Raw genomic sequence first — 17,347 nt, forward strand, 5'->3', positions numbered from 1 at the left:
TTCTTCAGAATACAGTATTTGGTACTAGTGTTGAAAAGTTTTGACTATATCATCCGGGTACGTATGTACCGCTCCCCCCATATTTATAGCTAAAATTTGATTCTGTGCTGATTTTTGTCTGGTGTGAAGAGCTAGTCTCTTCCCGACTGATTCTCTGCTCTCATATAAACTACTACGCCGGGACTGACACTCCTCTGCTGATTTTTGCGCAAGCCATCCATTAATTTCTGCTTTAAGAGCCAAAATTTGTCCCTGACTTTGCATTGTATCTTTTCCCTGTTTTATTAGTAGAGAATGCTCTTCCTCTGCCATTTTGAGTTTACACATTAGCTCTTGATTCTTTCCCATACGTGGTGCCCGTGCTTTGGCAATATAGCTAATAGTTTCTCCCCTCAAGCCCGCCTTAAACGTATCCCAAACTACTATTCTGGAGGTGCTGTATCTGTTGATGTCAAAATAGTCAACTGCCCATTTTTTAATATGCTCAATATATTCTCTATTATCCAACAGTTTCTTATCAAAAGTCCATTGCCCCCTTTTTTTAGTAAAGCCCGGAATTTCCACTTCCAGAATTAATGGATTATGATCCAATATGATCTTAGGTAAAATTTTAATACTAGCTTTATTGAGGAGAACTGTTGACCCCAAAAAATTATCAATTCTAACATTTTGTATGTGGAAATGAATAATATGTGCTTCCTGTATTTTGAGATATATTTTTAGCCAGCCACATATCCACTAAACCATGGCTCTTATTAAGTGAGGTTAGTGCTCTGTATACCCTTGGTTTCCGCCCTTGATACCCCCCTTGATTATTATACCCAAGCTGTGGATCTAAGGCGATGTTCAAGTCCCCACAGAAAATTAGGGGCGTAGGCCACATTGCCAATTCTAGCTCAAGATCTTCAAAAATCTGGGGATCATCATAATTTGACCCATAGATTGAGCATATAGTGAGGCCCATCCCAAGCTCGACTATCGCCCATCTACCTAATGTATCAGCTGCCTTCCGCTTGGGTTGGCCCAGAGACGTTTTAGCTAAAATGGCTACCCCTCGGATGTTTGAGGTTTGAGATGTATATGTCAGTAGGTTATAGCCCTGAATAGTCATCCAGTGACTTTTTCCCAGGGGAGATGGGTCTCTTGCAAGCAAACAGTGTCAAATGAATTTAACTTTACCAGCTCCCCCAATTTTCCCCTCTTAATCACATCATTCAGTCCTGCTATATTAATTGAACAGATGTTTACTCTCCCCATCTAAATTTGATTTTAACTGTTCCTTGCATTTCTAACAATCCTTTTTCCCCCGTCCATTTTCTGCAACACTATACAATTCACATAGATCATACTCTGAATAACATATATGCTTTTTAATTGGCTACATATTTTGTCTTCTTTTCTGGGTATGTTTTTTTTGCATTTTACCCCCACCCCCCTGACCCCCCACCCACCCCCATCCCCTCCGAGAGACACTCAGACGTGTCTGCGTGTGATGAGTGCCTCGCACATAACTAAGAGCCCATAAACAAACTATGCCTTTACTTAACACATGCTGTGTAATTACTATTGCCTACCCCCTTTCAATGTCTTAACTGTGCTACCATAAAACAAAAAAAACAAAAAAAAGGGACTGTAAGAAAATATCCCAGAGCAAAAGGGAATAAGAAAAAAACACCTGATATTAATATCTTATCATCCCTGTTAAGCTATCCAAATATTCCTTAGCTTTAATCTCGGACGTAAAGAACTGTGTCTGTCCATTTCAGATCACTTTTAACCTGGCAAGGTGATTCAAAAAGGCCTGAGTTTTTTTTTATCCTGGAAAGGTTTTATCATCTGCCTCAGCCTCCACCGTGTTTCGACGGTGGTGTGGCAGAAGTCTGGGAGAACAAAGTAGGAGACCTCATTCCTGGAACGTCTTGCCTTTTCAAAAACAGCTTGACGCAGCAAAAAGCTACCAAAATATACCAGGATAGCGCGTGGCAATGCCCCTGCTATTACTGGCTGCTTTTGTACAAATGGGACCCTATGTGCCCGCTGAACCTCTAATGACCAATTCCAGTCTGGGAGCGACTCCCTAAACAGATCAATAACATACCTACGGACATCCTCCCCCTTCGCCCCCTCTGGCACACCCAAAACGTGAAGATTATTCCGCCGTTGGCGGTTCTCGTGTTCTTCCAGTTTCCACTGGATATCGGCTATCTGTGCCTCCTGCGATTTAGCCTGCTCCTGAGTACTTGCCAAATCTGACTCTGTGGTGCAAATCCTTGCCTCCAAATCCGTCATCCGCTCTCCAAACGCACTACAAGTTAACAGTTTTCGAACCACTCCCTGTACTTTCCTCAATGCAGCCTGAGCCTTGCGCCCGTCCTGCCGCGTCTCCTCGCGGTGAGTGGATATTGCCTGGAAGATAGTCTCTAGTGTTGGTGAGCTAGGGTCTCCTCCTTTCCCCCCTTACTTCATTTACTGGGGCACCTGTAAGCTGAACTGAGGGGGTATAGTCCCAAGTAAGATCTCTCTCTCGCGTTTTCCTTCTCCTCTGAATTGTCCCAGGCTTTCCACCATCTGAGAGCTCAAGCTCAATATCGCTGTCGCTTAGGTCAGCATTGCTGCTGTCCGTAGCCCTCTCTGACAAGTCTCCCCCATCCGAAACAGAGAAAAAGTCCAGTTCCTTTTCAGAATCCTTTTCGGGTTTCCACCCCCCACGTGCACCTTCAATCTCTGTTTCTACTGGCTGGGCTGATACAGTAATTGCTTGACCCCCTCCGCGGCAGCGTTATCACCATTGTTAGCTCTATCAGCGATACTAACTTCAGGAATGTTATCCTCAGTAGGGGTAGGTCTTATTTTTACATCACTCAGACCCACTTGAGCTTCGCCTCCATCTACTCTTACTGGGGGCACATGATCCTCTCCCAAGTCAGTCTCAGAAGCATTTCTTAATACCTGGGTGGGTGGCGGCTCCTTCACAATTTTCAGCCCTCTGGACCCTGGCACATTAGTTGCCTTCCCACCAGTGCCCCATATAAGATCCACTACTGTGGGGCCGGCTGACTTTACCATTGTTCCTGCTTTCTTCCTCTCCAAGGTTGTCCCAGCTCCAGTACCAGATCCTTCACCTCTATGAGCCCGCGGGGGCGTTGTAACCAGCACGTCAGCCTCCCCCACGTCCATATACACGTGGCAGTAGAGCTCTTCAGGGCGAGCCTTGCCTTAGCTTTTGCCAATGCTGCCGCAGATTTTGGGGCCATTTCTCCAGTCTCTTCGACCCCAATGAACTCCGCCGTCTCCAGATCAGTCGCCCGTGGTACAAGCTCCTCCGATGGTGCTGCCGTCGGCTCCAACGCCGTTTCCGCCAGGTAAAGTCCTGCCCCCTCTCCCGCTTCAACGTAGTACGCACGCTGAGTCAGGACCGCTGAGGCCGCCAAAGATGCAGGGAACGCCAGGAATGCCTTCCTCAGATTCCAGCAATACCTGAACAAAACAAAACCAATACAGGCTCCCAACAGCTGAAAATATCGCCCCTGCGGGATTAGTGGTGTGCAAGTAAACTCCGCCTGCATATTTTCACAGCTCTCTGTCCCTTTCGCTCAGTAAAAGTCACAGCATTTTGATTAGCGATAATGGGCTCTCAGTGCGGTGCAAGCTAAAGCCTCAGTCGACTGCCATCTTTGCCTCTCCCCGTGTCAGCATGAAATTAGCTACTGCCATCTATGTCCCCAATACAGACAATTTGTACACCAGTGACGTAATATTATCAACATAACAGATAACATGGAGCAAGCACAGGATTTAGCAGTCAAACTATATACCAAACAATACCCATAAGAGGTAATACAGGTATCCAATAAAAGGGCAAAAAAAAAAAACACAACTCATAATCATTACTAGAAAGCAATCCTAAGCCCATATAAGAGAAATTAACATGGTCACCATGTTCATATCCATTTTCATTGATCTAAAAAAAAAAAAACACAATTGGTTAACAATAATAAGGTAAGTGACAAAGGTAAACATTAAAATCATCGGTTCATATAATGGAAAAGGTTTTGCCTTCAACATTCAAATGTCTTTCCGGGTCATGGAGAAGTCTTTATAGTATATGGATTTCGGTGGTCATACATTACAATATAAATTAACCACCAGGATAGTATGGAAACCTTCACACACTGTCCAGCGAAGTTGGTAATGGGAAAATCCAAACGACCTTTTTCCTGGAAATAGAATCAAGACTAAAATTGCCAGCCCTCCCTTAGTCCTACCAGACAGACACGGGAGTAACATTTGTGAGGTAACCTTAGACATGAAAGTTCTTAAGAGCCCATGTCTCTTGAAGGAAAATTAGATCAAATCTCTGGATAATGCCTATTGGGTTACTTTTGTCAAGTTTGTTGCTATTACCAGCACATTCTGTGAAATAAAACCAAACATATCCACAGCATTTTCAGGTTCAAAGGCCAAATTAACATTAGAGGCGGAGACTGGAGGAGATGAAACACCCACTTGACTGTCTTGAAATCTTGTGTGGAACAGCAATTCTCGAAAGTAATGTTCTCAAATCAATCATTCTCTTTCTAATGATTAAAGGAGATCAAAGTTGTTGAAAATGGCTGGAATAAAAGAAAATATTACATTAAAGACTACAGCAAATTATGAACACCATCTTAAAAGAACGGTGAAGAACAGTCAGAAAAGGATAAAGTGAAACACAAATTACTATTGAACCTTAAATTCTTCTGCAAAATAAAGCTACATCCATTCACTAATAAAACATTTTGAAGGAACACTTGCAAAATATAAAAGGTGAGCAAAATGAGATTTGTTCTTCACATCAATTTTGTGCTGTAGACAAAAAGCAATGCAAAACACATTTTTATTGAATTTTGCAATTGAGAAATCATTTTTTTTTTATTAAATCTAGCCAATACCTGGTCTCAATTACTGAAGATCAAGATTTCTCATTAAACTATGACACGAGACAGAATTAAATGTAATAGTAAGATTGTTCCTTTAATCAAGAATAATATCAATTGGATTACTAGGACTACAAAATCAGGAGCTCAGAGTCCTGGTCAACTCCCAATTCCGCTATAAACGAATCCAGATTTACAGGGACTAAGCAAGATTTACATGGTCGGCATATTTTGTGCAATTCCCAGCTGGTGATGGGTAAATATTTAACACTATTTCCCAAACACATCCAATCAGAAAACCAGCTATAGCTTAATACCCTTGTTAAATGCAATGTGGAAGACATTTGCAAAACAGCAATTCGACTGCCTACTACAAACGGTCAAGGACAATTATATCATACCTGTTGAACAATTTGCCTTTATGAACTAATTTCTGAACCCTCATAAATGTACCAGTAAGCAACGTTTTGACAAATATGCTTTAAGAGGGCAACCACTTTCTACTGTCATTACTAATAATCCACAAAATGGGACCAGCCGGGTCATTCTACCTTGTTGCAAAAATGAGCAATCCTGGGTGTTCCAACAGTCCGTTCACACCTATTGGTAGTGCTGCATAAAGGTTTCTTGGTACAGCACCCTAGTGGGGTAGATACGGACTGTCTGCACATATACTGCACGACAAACTGATTAAAGTGGAGTGCATTTGGGAACCTCAGAGCTTCTTGTGTTTAGCATATTTTTCACGATTTTAGACTGCATTGCAAGCATCCTCCATGCCCCCACAGGGAGGTAGACTAATTCATACTCTGCTATACTCCAATGATGTAGTGATATTCTATTAAACACCTTTTAGGGTGACAGTTTGTTGTCTAATGCACATTTAACAATCCTGTAGCGCGACCAGTTAAAATAATCCTCACAGGTAAAAACTCCCTTTAAATATTATAAAGTCACCCCTATGTACGCCTTGTAGCCCACAAGATAGGGTGCATTGTTTTTAAAAGCGGGACAGATAAATAATTATTGTTACCGTGTCCCTACAGTGATAAGACGCAAAACAAATTCATTTTCACAGTGGCAGGCCTAGCTGCCCAAAATACAAAACCAGAGTACAGATTAAAATACTAATCCTTCCTCTATGGAGTAGGACCAGCTAGAAAAAGCACTATTTTTAATTATTAAAAAGTTCAATGCAACGTTTTTTCAAATATTTTTATTGTACATTTTTATTTAACAGTTAATTGTATTATCACATTTCTCAGCGATACCTTTTGCCACTGTACACTGCAGTTGTCTTTCTCTCCCAGCTACATCAATAACTTTTGATTTACATTATGGAACATATCTTACACAAATCAACCCAAACATCTTTCCTAAGCATGTCTTTTTTTGTAGCGATTTTTTTTATTGGCATATATTAAGTACTGAAAAATAATGGAAAATACAGTGACATGCAAGCCCAGCATGGACCAATATTGAGATACAAATGTTGATTGCGATACATGCACCAATAACTAACAATCCTAACATATAAGAAAAGGAGAAATGAAAGAGAACGGTAAGAAAATAAGCTAAAGAAAGAGAAAAGTAAAGAGAAGAAGGGCAGAAAGAAAAGAAAGAAGGGAAGACGAAACTACAAGGCATGTATGAGAAGGTTGGTCAGGCATAGCCAAAGTATAGTAATACGGAGAAAAAATTTAAAATTACAAATCTATTTCACTTATTCTCCTCCGTGACTTATCAGATCTTTCCGAGCTGACCCGCCATGTCCGCCACAATCCTAAAATATACAAAAAGGAGAAAAGAAATAGAGGGTTAACAAAATAAGCTAGACAAAGAGGAAAGAGAAGGGCAGAAAGAAAAGAAGGGAGGGAAGATGAAACTACAAAGAATGCACAAGAAGTCTGGTCAGACGATGGGGAGGTAGACTAATTCATACTCTGCTACACGCCAATGATGTGGCGATATTACCTTAAGGGTTACAAACTGGTTGTCAAATGCATGTTTAAAAACCCTGTAGCGCAACCTGTTAAAATAACCCTGAGAGGTAAAAAAAAAAAACGTTTTCTCCCTAAGCGTGTCTTAACCATGGGCACCTTCCTAGGGTCGTCTATCTTTTGTAAGTGTCAGGTAGTAGTGGACAGCTGGGTGAGGGTGGGAGACTTTTGGCTCAGTTTGTTTGCTTTCAGCCTTTTATGTTGGTTCTTCTCCCAGTTAGCGATGACCCATATATTTACACACCTCACCTCCCCCCACCTGCTCCAGAGGAAACTGATTTCAGGGTCCAGTCTACCCTATGTCTGCAAAGCTGGCTACCACTTTCTGCCACAGGTCCACCAGGGGTTTTCTGCACAGCCCTCTGTAAATCTCTGCTTCTGCCTAATTCAATACAGACATTCTTTACAGACTATGTGCTGGGCCATCACGCGACTTGAACGTCTGGCAATATCGCTACAGGCTATAACCAGCACCGGGTCCAGAAATTTGTCTCCCACCTTCTTGGCCACCCGTCTTTTATATAAACCCAAGAGACAAATCTCTGCAGTGAGTAAGCCCTGGCAGTTCAGCATAGGCTCCAAGTCTATTGTCACGAGCTAATCTGCCACTGCATTAATTTGCATTCTACTTTGTGCAGGGTGAGACCACATTCCAGTAGTCTCTGAAGTATTTTTCTCAGTCGGACATGATGTTCTCCCACTGACAAAGCATGCACTAGGGTGTCTCGTCACTCACATGAAGGATGCCTGGTAGCCCTCACAATGCATCCTGAATAACATTTTGGAAAACCTTTGCAGCACTAGAAATTTTCAAATTGAGTCTTTTGTATTGTCGAAAACCAAGGTGAGGGGAGAAAGTCGTAATATAGCACGATTCAGGGTCTAGCATAATTTGACAGTATCTTGAGCAAAGGTCCATTTTAGAAAAACATTCTGCTCCACTTCGTTCACTGACTATACCATCTATGGTGGGGGTGAGATGCCTCTCTCTCTCTCTTAATGGCTATATTTAGTAGCCTCATGTCAACACATAGGGCCTGATTATGAGTTTGGCAGTGTGGGAGCGGACAGCCATGCCACCGCATTACTCCTACACCGCCGGCCGCACACCAGATTACGAGTTATCTCGTGGTCTGGCGGGTGTTCCTATGGCGGTGCCTATTAAAAAGACACTGCAATGGGAGCGCCAAAGCTCGTTCCTGCATTTCCATGCCGTGCAGGAAAGGGGGTGGGTGTAGACAGGGGGGCACACCATGTACCCCCTGCATGCAAATCATGCACTTTTTAAGGCGGGCTCCCCACCAAGAAAAGTGTGGCAGTCAGGAAACTCGTAATTTGCTTGGCGTTGCTGCAGCAGCAACGCCAAGCATATTGCGGCCTCAGACCCCCGTGCCACTGTCAGGGTTAGAGGATCTCTGGCTTTTGTAGCAGTCCTATGGCAGTCCGACTGCCGTAGTTGTAATACAGCGTTCGCTAGCTCACCTCGACCGTGGGTCTGGCGGTCCTAGGAATCACCAAACTCGCAATCGGGCCCATAGTCTAAATTCCCTGTGTTGCTTTGGTTTCAAAGTAACTACAGGGAGACCTACGGTGTGCAGCCCTCCACTTTTTCAATGATGTCAGCTTTCACTACTTATTTAAGTTTAGCCTCCAATTTTGGCCTAAGGTGGAAGCCACCCTCTGATATCTCAAGGCCAGGGGCTATACTGACTTGTCGATATGCAATGAGTCCCTCTTCCCTTTGAACATCCTTTGCCCTCAAAGAGGTATTGGAAATCTTTGAGTATGCTACTCAGCTCAGTGGTATATACCCTAAGCACAAACTGCACCAGTTGAAGTCTATCAGCAGTCTGGCAGCTCAGCAGCATGCCGGTGCCTTCTCAGATGAATATACTTTGGTGGATATGGAAGTACTGTCATTTATGGCGTCAGTCATGAACATTCCTGCTAAGGGTAGGGTTTGTTTCTGTCCATAAGCATGCACCTTGACTTTAGCTGGTAGCTCCGCCTACCGTAAATCTCTCTGGCCATGATAATAATGGAGGCCCCTGTATCCATGATGGCTGTGATGCGTCCTATCCAGGACAGGGCGGACCTGGCTTGGCAGTTCGGGCTGGACTGTTCCCATGAGGCACAGGGTCAAGACTGATTTGCATATGGCTGGGTTCAAACTGAAACGGCATGGTGAGCAAAAAAACAATGGATTTAGGTCCAGATCTCTGTACTGGGATGAATGTATGACATTGTTCTGCATTCTGTCCATCAACTGTTGTTTTTGCATTTGTCACTCCGAATGGGAAGGGTATGCCCAGACGTGGGTCTCTTGCTCTCCATGCCACTGGAATCAAGCTATCTTGGCTGAAGAGGGGTGAAACCCTGAAACCGGTTCTAGGATGCTTGTTTCCGGTCCACAGACTTCGGCAAGGCATCAGGGTCGAAAATCAACGTGGACAAGTCACAGGCCAAACTCTTCGGGCGATGGGACCTCTGCAACGAGGCTCTACCTTTCCACATTGAGGCACGACTGATGAAGATCCTCGGCGTCTGGTTTGGAGGACCTGGGCAGCAGCGAAGAGCTGGAACGAACGCTTGGCCAAGGTGAAGCAAAAACTGGGCTTCTGGAGCCTGAGAAACCTGAGTATTGAAGGGAAGGCTCTGGTGCTCAGGAACGACACACTGCCCGTGCTGCAGTATGTGACACAGGCCGGGCCACTCCTGGCCAACGTAGCACGGGCCATCAACAGCATGGTGTTCCACTTTGTCTGGCACTCCAAGATGGAAAGGGTGAAACGGTCAGTCATGCACAAGAAGCACCGCAAAGGGGGGAAGGCAGTCCCCGACATCTCAACGATCCTCAGGGCCTTCTTTGTGTTTGGCTGCGTCCGAATTACCCTGTTAAATGTGAACAAGGACCACTCTGCCTACAAGGTGTTCCGCTTTTTCCTCCTCCCGGTGTGGAGACGGCTGGGATGGGATAAGTGAGAGAATGCTGTGACTTTCAACTGGGACCTCCCATGGTACTACAGGGAGGTAGAAAAGTTTTTGGGGGAATTTGGACTGATCTGTGTCACTCCTTGCCTTTGGAATCCCAAGACAATCCGCAAACTGATCAGGACCAGGGACACCAGTGAGCGACCTGCCACCAGCAACGGCAACGCTCGTGTGGGGGAATGTATCCTCCCCAATATAGACCAACAGACACAAGGACATAGCATGGATGATTGTAAAGGGGGGCCTGCCAGTGAGTTCCTTCATGCACAGCAGACGCCTGTGCCCTCACAGGAACTGCCCAAGGGGATGCCCCGCAGAGGAATCTGCACACCATCTTTTCTGGGCCTGCCCCTTTGCCCATAGACTAAGGGCTGCCTTACGACAAGAACTGGTAGCCCTCATCCCCTACGAGAACATTACGGACCAGTCCATGCTGTACGGGCTGTTTCCAGGGACTCATACAGAGGAAGCTATCCAGGGGTGCTGGAGACTCCTCTGCTGGTATTAAGGACATTCTCCTGTTCGCCAGAACCCGCCTAGTGACCAATGGAGAGGTGGTAAACAGAGAAGGGTGCTGCAGGATGGTGCTCAGCCTGCTTAGAGACTATGCAGCCATGGACAAGAGGGAACGTGAGGAAGAGGAAGAACTGTAACAACACCCTCCTTCCCCACTGTACTCTTTGAAGTGGCGTCCCCATTAAAACCGTAAATGCTATCTGCAAATATTTCTGAATCCCAATCTGATGGAATGTAAATGTTTCAATGCATTGACTGAAAAGTTAAAGTGGACTGCCTTCCCTAAGGGGGGAGATACCACTTCCTTAAAAACTATGTATCGCAACTTTTAAACACTTAATAAAAGTTTTTGCCCCATGTTGGACTTGGCCCTTCTGGCAGGTTCACCCCTAAACTTTTTGCTTTTACTGGTGACCTGGTGGTAGTGATTTTTGGTTTCTGCGCACTTTACCGCTGTGTCCCAGGGTAAAGTGCGTGCGTGTAGTGAGGTTGGCCTGCCCTCCCATAGGAATGCATGGGGGATCTGATTGACCATGTTAGTTCCAGATGCGTGGGGAGTGCAGGGCCGAGTTTGGTATGTGCGGACTCGTGTGATGAAATGCTGCGCGATGATGTGTGCAGCGTCAATGTACCTAGTGTGGAAGTGCCACTTCTAGAAGTGGGCACTTCTGTGTGCAGTGTGAAATGTGTGCCTTGTCTGGCGATTGGCTGGCTGAGGTCATGTGACGGGCTAGGGAATCTCCAGAGTCAGGAGGAGTCACCCAGTGGTGAATAGGGAGATCAGCAGCCAGATGGGTGGGAGGAGTACACCAGGACCTGAATAGGGCTGGGCTTTACCCACACAATGCTGGCTCCGCCCCCTGTGGTGCGACTGATGACCCTGGCCTGCTCTCTGAATAGGGAGAGGGGCTGAGCAAAACAAAGTGCTCAGGAACCAATTGTAACTGGTTCGCCCCTCCCCTGCACCTTGAGACAAAGGTAAACCTGTGTATAAGAAGGGGCTGTGACCCCATGTACAGTGTTCTCTCTGCTGATCCTAACGGGGGGGCCTGCTGCTACTGCTGGGCGCCAGGAGAGACCGCCACTGGGGACTGCCTCCCTGTCTGGAGGGCCCTGTGAGCTGGCCCCTGGGCCCAGCCCTTGCCCCCCTGCCTCCTAGAAGAACTTTTCTTGAACCTGGCCTTCAAGCGCCTGGGGAGCGCTATATCTCTAGTGCTAGGGGAGTGTTCTGCTCCTACCTTGATGAGCGCTGTGTTTTTGATCAGGAGGAGCGCAGTGTCCCTGGCCTGAGCTGACCTAGGGAGCCCTGTCGACATTTGGCCTGCGGCACGATCGAGGCAGAGGGAATCCCGAGCTTGGGGATCCCCCGTGCTGCCGACCGGCGGGAGCTCACCCCGCTTATTGCACCTCATCGCGGGTGCCCACCCCGCTGGGCTAATTATTGTGGCTGTAAGCGGGTGCCCACCCCGCTGGATATTGTTTTTATTATTACGAGGGAGCCCACCCCTCTTACTGCAGGAAACATCACCGCTGCAGCCCGGTCCGGGCTTAGACAGGAAGACAGGCAGTTCTTGTGGTGACATGGGCGGGGCCTCGTCCCGAAGCAGGAAGCGATGGAAGCCTACCCCGCGCTCCTGTACTGGAAGGAGGAAACAGGAAGCGACGGGAGCCTACCCCACGCTCCGGTGCACTACGTTGGGAGGACGAACGGCGGCTTCACGAGGAGGGCCCCGGTCTCCCCAGACGCCCCCACCCCGAAAGAAGAGAGCGGGAGGAAGTACTGGCGGGGCTCCTGTATCGAAGGCAGGAACCCTGCGTGCCACCGAAATCACCGGAGCCTCGGAGGCTTCCCAGGAGAAGAGCTCCGGTGAAAAGAAGTTCCAGCGCGCTGCCCAGCACCCCGGAGCAGAATCCCGGTAAGTGAAGCAGCTCACGAGAGGCTCCGACGTCGGGGGCAGTGTTCACGAGCCCCTGAGAGGCTCCAACGTCTGGGGGCATTATTTCTCGAGTCCCTGAGCAGGACTCCAACGAAGGGGCAGCCTTTCCCTTTGCTGAGTCCAGAGGGACTCCAACACTTGGGGGCATTAGTCCTGCCCAGAGCCCCGTGAGGCTCCAACGGTTGGCCCCATTACTTGTTTAGAGTCCAGAGGGACTCCCACGGGCATTATTTGTCAAGAGCCAGAAAGCGCTCCCACGGGTGACACATGTGATTTAAAAGGCACCGTGGTGCCCAGGCTCCTTTCTACAGCTGCCCAGCACTTAGTGGGCAGCTGCAACGTGTAGGTTGTGCTCAGTTGCTCTTGGCCTGCGCAGTCTTGCCCTGACTCTGCGGGACAAAGGGCGTTTGAGCCCCTGAAAGGCCAGGTTGGCCTGGGGACAGTTTTGCTGTGTTGTGCCCTCCCCTAGGGTACCTGGTGATTTTTATATAGGTACTTTTGCGCCTGCACAATGCCTTTATGTTGTGTTTATTTCTAGCTGTACCTATGCGTAGGAGATGGTTTTTCCTAATATAGGTTATGCTGATGTGTTCATGATTCCCTGCGTAATATTTGCCTAAGGTGGTTAGGGTTGCGTAGGTGGTACTTACCTGTTACCAGTGGTTACTGGTTGTGCGCTACATTTTCTAATTGGTGCTACAGTGATTATATGTGCTATGTTCTAAAGTGATATTTCTACAAAGTGCTTATTCCTGACAGTGGTCCATGAGGTCCTGTCCCATGTAAATAGTCCCCTGTAAATTCTTCCCGTGCCTGTTGGCACATTGTAAAGTGTGTGTTTTTATCTAATGTGTTTTGGTATAATACAAAGGCTATTTTGTTATAATACCTTGTGTGGAGTTTCTTTTGTGGTGGGCCTTGGGTGTTGTTGCTGGGTGCGCGCGCAAACGCTTTACACATTGTCTCCGGGATAAGCCTGACTGCTCGTGCCAAGCTACCAAGGGGGTGAGCAGGGGTTATCTTTGGCGTGTAACTCCCCAGCCCTGACTAGAGTGGTGGTTTCTGCCTGGCTTTGGCGCAAGCCCAGCCAACCAGAAATCCCATTTCTAACACCCCAACACTAAAAAAAAAGAAAAAACGGTCCTAGAATGCTTGTGTCCAGTCCAGGGAGGACCTGGCTTGGCAGTTCGGGCTGGACTGTTCCCATGAGGCACAGAGTCAAGACTGATTTGCATATGGCTGAGTTCAAACTGGAACGGCACGGTGAGCAAAAAAACGATGGATTTAGGCCCAGATCTCTGTACTGGGGTGAATGTATGACATTGTTCTGCATTCTGTCCATCAACTCTTGTTTTTGCATGTGATGCGTCCTATCCTCAATATGTCTTGGAGGATGTGTTCTCTCAATTTTGATGAGGTGCACTCTCAAATACCTGGTGCATGTATCTCTTCCTCCTCGTTTGTGGAGGTGCACATACTCACTAGTTCTTTCAGTCATGTGTAGAACACATCAAGAGATTATTCGGGCTCTTGCTGGGTCTGTCGGATTATGAACCTTTTCCAGTACCACAATTCAATGAGTTTGCTGTGATACATGTGTTCTGCGTTTCCAAGGCTAAGGGTGATAATTGTTACAAGGATTGCCTAACTGTGCTTTAATGAAAGAGGCTCCGGAGAACTGGCCTGACAGAAGGGGTTACTTGTTTTAATGACAGAGCAACAGTAGGGTTGATAGTCCACAACGCAGTGACCCTGTTTTTGCCTTGCTCCTGATCTGATATGATTTCCTGTTGAGAAGACTGGTGTCTTCGAATTGAGAGAGAGGCGATCAACAGTATCATTTGACTGTACACATGAAGGTGCCATGGCATGAATGGCGGTTGGAGGCAGCAGATCATAGTTATGGTCTTTAGGCCAATGGCCTGAAAAAGCAGTGTGAAGTCAACACTGTTCACCATATGCAGATAAAACTGGAAGTTTATTTGGAATGAAAGTGGGAATCCACATCCTGGGCCTGCCTCTTCCGTGATTGTCCTCGAGCAACTGCCACTGGGAACAGTTGAATGAAACATCACTGAGATGCAAAGCACCAGAACATGGAATGCTTATAAAAGTAAACGAGCTAAGTATAAATGAATAACGTTGTAATGAGAATACATATACAGTACATCACCTTCTCCCTTAAATTGTTTAAAAAAACAAAAAACTGCAAACAAAAAAAACATTGTTGCATATAAAAACCCTTAAACCTTGCAGGCACTGACACATTATGAACCAATCTACTACTCTCCGGAGGTGAACCAGTAGTGTCCAGGGGTGGCTCCTCCATTAGGGTGGAGGAGCGCCACCCCACTGCTTTCTCAAATTGTGAGAAGCAGAAAATAAAATGGTATTTTAAATACCATTTTATTTTCTGCTTCTCGCGCTGCGGTAAAGCAGAAGGCAGGGGTAAGCCTGATTGGGGGCTGGTGGGAGGATATGCTTGGTTGGGGGCGGGCGAGTCGGAGAGGAGTGGCTTGCACCACTCTGAATACCCTGACTGTTAGCAGTCATGCGCACTCTACATTTAGAGAAAATGGCCTCCCTACAGGTGCCCGGCTGGCCACTGTCCGGGACTCTGCACCAATCATAACGATGCCATTGCACCGTTGTGATTGGCTTACAGGAGGGGAGGGAGCATGCCTGTTCAGGAGCAGAAAAACGTGCAGAGGCAGCGCGGGACCGGTCAGGTAAGCTTTATTTTACTATACCCCAACCCCCCCCACTTTGCAGTAACGCCCGCGCGACCCCCCGACCCCTCCCCACCCGAGAGAATTGCGAGTCGCAACTGGTAGTGTCATGAAAATCTGAGAAATCATCATGCAGATCAATACCAATGAAATCATGTGATCTGGTGACAGAAATCATGGGGTCTGAGAAATCTATAGCTAGATGTACGAAGATTAGGAATAGTGATTTCCTCATTTTGATTTTTTGGTAATCACAATTAGGAAATTGCTATTTCTAATGTATGAAACTCACTGAGTTTCATTTAGCAATTTGTAGTGGGTCGCAAATAGGTCTACCTGATTAATATTAATGAGGTAGGTCACAATTTTCTGCCCATTTGGTATTACAGCAATCATAGGGATGGTGGCCTGCTGGGGTTCATGGGACTACTGCCTGCTCTAAAAAAATATTTTCCCACCCATTCTCAAAGGGGAAGGGGTCCGTTGGGGACCTCTTCCCATTTGCGAATGGGTTAAGACCAATTTCCAAATGGTGGTAAATTGAGAATGTTATGCAACCGCATTTCAGAAGCAAAACATTCGTACATTACCATTACATTGGTATTAGGAAGGGATGCCCTCAACATGCCTCTTCCAAATTCTGAAACGCAAAACCCAAATTGTAATTTGGTAACAAGTTACCAAATCGCATTTTGGGCTTGGTGCAACCCACAAAGCATTTTCGCAGACACAACCGGCCCAATTCTTGAGACCGCAAAAATGCTTTGTACATCTTGCCCGAAATCCTCTGGATATTACAGATACCAATTGTAATCCATCACTGGAAGAAATCAAAGCACATCGTTATGTTTAAGCCACCATGAAATGGGACAACTGGAAAAGGACCTTGCGATACAACGAACACCGTCACCTTTTTTCAATTACATTTTGTGGGCTTGTTCCTGAGACAGCTTGACTAAACGACCACGCCTTTCCAGAGAGCAAAACTGCCCCATTAGAAGGTTTCTCAACCTGAAGAGGAAACTAATTCGCATTCCCTTTTTTTTTTATTTTATCTTGTTTCCTGATAAGGACCCAATCACCAATATTGAGATTCATTTCTTTTACATGATGTTTCTAGTCAAAATGTGCTTTCCATTAAGCTTTTTAATGTAACACTCTAGAAGCAACTGCGTCACTGGAAATTGGAACAGGCCCATTTCAATTAGAGTGTTACTCCTTTAACCAATCTGGATGTAAATTAGATCGGAACACTCCCATTGTACTGTGTGGTGTGACTAAATAAGTCCATAATATTTTTCTTAAAAAGTCCTCCACATCAATTCCCAAATCCAAAGCAGATTGTACCCCTTGCGTCCATAAACTGTTCATTCTCTCCACTAAACCATTAAACGTGGGTGAATGTAAACCCAAATAAAGATGTTTCATATGATGTAAATCAATAAATTGCTTCATAAACATGGGTGTAAAATGTGTACCATTGTCAGTGACAATTTCCTTTTGTGCCCCTTCAATTTGGAACATTTTCTTTCAAAAACGTAATCACTGAGGTGGGTTCAGAGCACAAATACATTTAAAATACACCCATTTCCAGAAGCTGTCAATCAAAATTAACATAAATCTCTTCTCAAGAGACAACATATGAAAGGGTTCAGCAATATCCAAAGCAACCTTCAACCAAACATCATCTGGTGAAGGAACCATGTGCATTAGAGTTTCATGTGGTTTCCAATGTTTATCAGAGAGCAAGCAGGTATTACACAAATCAACCTACTTCACAACCTGTGCATCCATAGAAGGCCCTCAGTATACTGCTTCAGATTTGTGCAAGTGCTATTGATGACTAAATGACCCTCATGAACCTCTCTAATCAAAGTCTCTTGAATAGACATTGGAGAAATGCACATATCATGATGCATCAAAAGACACTTGACAACCGACAGCTCCTCAGACACTTGAGCAAAAGGCTTTAAACAAGACTCCAAATTCCTCACTTTAGGCCATTCTATTTTGATGTAATTTAACACTTTCTGCAGTACATTGTGCTGCTTTAAGGTTTCCAACCAGACCTGTGGTGTAACTACAACCTTCCCACCCAGCAAGTTGTCAGCTAGTGCAACAACACATTCTACATCATCCTGTATATCTGAAAGATTTTCCATATCCAAAGGCTTCTAGGCAAACAATCCTTCACGAATATTTTTACCACCAGGAATTTACTTCATATCGAAAGTATATTCTTGGAGCCATGGCAATAG

At 45.7% G+C, this 17,347-nt stretch overlaps 1 long non-coding RNA gene across 2 annotated transcripts in view; it reads right to left on the reverse strand.

The window, feature by feature from the left end:
- Positions 1-6,193: 6,193 nt before the first annotated feature.
- Positions 6,194-17,347, reverse strand: part of LOC146856506 (uncharacterized) — a 272,731-nt gene continuing 261,577 nt past the window's right edge. For both annotated transcript variants that reach the window (XR_014980959.1, XR_014980958.1), the window contains one exon: positions 6,194-6,699. This is a non-coding gene — a long non-coding RNA (uncharacterized LOC146856506). The remainder of the gene's footprint in view (positions 6,700-17,347) is intronic.

This window comes from Triturus cristatus, chromosome 4_1 (assembly GCF_964204655.1).
Source record: "Triturus cristatus chromosome 4_1, aTriCri1.1, whole genome shotgun sequence".
NCBI lineage: Eukaryota > Metazoa > Chordata > Amphibia > Caudata > Salamandridae > Triturus > Triturus cristatus.